General features: G+C 42.3%; 1 protein-coding gene across 1 annotated transcript in view; it reads right to left on the bottom strand.

The window, feature by feature from the left end:
- Nucleotides 1-2,248, bottom strand: part of LOC106534873 (1-phosphatidylinositol 3-phosphate 5-kinase-like) — a gene marked incomplete at both ends in the record, with an annotated part of 49,808 nt that overhangs the window by 42,064 nt on the left and 5,496 nt on the right.

The following is a 2,248-nucleotide window of genomic DNA, read 5'->3' on the forward strand; positions in this document are numbered from 1 at the left end:
TGTGACACCTGCCACCGGAAGTGCCAGTATGAGGTGCGGTGTCACGATTTGCACCTGCTGTCTCTCTGCGTTTGGCTGCTTGTCAACAGATGTCCGTTCACACCGAACACGCCTGAAGACGCACAATGGGAGGAGCGTCTTTGTTCATTTTCCGGTCTGTTGACGTTTGAAATGAAGATAAAATAAATAAAATAGCTTTGTTTTATTTACTAAAGAGCAAGCAAACTTGTGCACAGCAGATAGTTAATTCACAAGATAATTTAGAGGCGCTCTGATGGACCTTTTTTTTCTCCAGAGGGACCAGAAGGTCTTTAATGACGGGTGAAATAAAGATAAAATAAATAAAATGGCTTTGTTTTATTTARTAAACAGCAAACGAACTTGCATACAGCAGATAATTAATTCACCAGATAATTTAGAGGTGGTTTAGTTTCGCCACTCCAGCGAGCTGAGGGACTTTTTTTTGTCCTGAGCTCAGCGTGCTGCTCTCTTCACATCGGTGCTGATAACTCCAGCCAGAACACCAACTGCAGACTGTCGATTTCAGCTAAAGGCTCCTGTCCGTCTGTGTCGGGTTCGTGAAACTGTCACGTGAAAAAATATTCTCCCCCGATTGGTTGCTGCTGCGCGTCGAGCAGCCAAAGTTCAATTTGTTGAACCTTAGCAGCCGCTGCTTTGGACCTTGCCACATGTGCGGAAAATGCTCTGCCGCATCCTACCACTACCTTGCGCGCTGCTCTGAACTGCCAAAACACACCGCAACATGCTGCGCTGCTCCTAGATACGTGGCCACCATAGACTTTGCATGTTAACTGGCTGCTTTGGCTGCTCCCAACGTGTTTGGTGTGTACCCYGCTTAACCCTGACCAGGGTCAACAGGTTAAGAAAATGAATGGATGAATTGTGGGAAGACAACTCAAGGTGTCCATTTCAGGACAGTGACAGCCTTGTTATCTGCACCACTCCAAAAATGTCCTTGTGGTCTTTCGGGGATCAGCTGTGCACAACCAAATACTATATTTAATATTGAGTGAAGAGGAAGGCCCTTAAACTGTTTCTAGAAACTGGTTAAAGTTTTTATAAGTTTATTGTTTAGATCAATGCATCTCAATCTTCTGTGGGTTATCAGTAGACAGGTCAKAGAGGCAGCAGGTCTGAAGAAAGCTTTGTGACTCATTAACTGAATTTTAGATAGTCTTGTATTGAACACTTTGTGCAGTCATATACTTGAGACGAGACGAGACAAGACGAGTAGGAAGTTTGAGTTTATGTACATGTGAGACTTTAGTGTTATTTTCTGTTATATTCAGGGAACTCTTTGGCGTCTATGACGTCGACCCACTACCGGTTTGCAAATCCCCTTCTGGGTGCAGAGGCGTTCTTTTGCATATTCTTTTGCATTGAGGACCTACTGTGCATGCCCTGGAGTTAACATTAGTCTTCAATGGTAAAGATTTCTGCYCCCTGGAYTGAGCCGGAAYTGACTAAACACGACAACGCTCATGGGTAAAATAAGGTTCATCCATTAATAACTAAAAAAGATTCATCTTACACATCTAAAACATATATAGATATTTCTACTAAACATTTTAATTTGTTATTTTATTTTTAGATTTTTTTGTGTCCCAAAATAGAATGGTGGGGCAGTGCCCTAGCAACCTCTATTGACCAGCCGTCACTGGCTACCCGGAAGCAGACATTTATAGATAGTCAAACGGCCAGAAACTCGTAGATGGATATAAAACAGACACTAGCTGTGTTTCCARTGCAAATGTGCACAAAACCTTGTCGATATTCTGTTAATGTCAAAAAACACAGTTTTGCAACTGCAGTGTTTCCATTAAGTAAGAAATGCTATTAAAGTCACGTGAATACGTTTGTTCTCATGATAAGTCATTACAAACATGGCAGCGATGGATGTAAACACATAGCATGTTGCTACCACGACACTAGCGCTCATCATCAGCCATCAGCAGAGACAACGGCGTCTTATCAAGGCTTTCGAGTGACAAGCCCCTTATACTTGGGAGTGGCTACGTATGCGGCGTTTTTGGGAAATTGTAGTCGGTGAGTTTACTATTTTGTTTTACAACTTTGTTGATTTCACTACTTCTACTTCCTGTTATCTTCTTCATCATCGTCTTTTTCACCAGTAGAAACAGCCGGTTGTTGATCACGTGACTCCTGTGATGCGAAAAAAGTGTTTCCATTTTAGTTTTGCGAAAAACTAATTTCGATACGGCAGAAA

Source organism: Austrofundulus limnaeus, unplaced genomic scaffold, assembly GCF_001266775.1.
Source record: "Austrofundulus limnaeus strain Quisiro unplaced genomic scaffold, Austrofundulus_limnaeus-1.0 Scaffold1294, whole genome shotgun sequence".
NCBI lineage: Eukaryota > Metazoa > Chordata > Actinopteri > Cyprinodontiformes > Rivulidae > Austrofundulus > Austrofundulus limnaeus.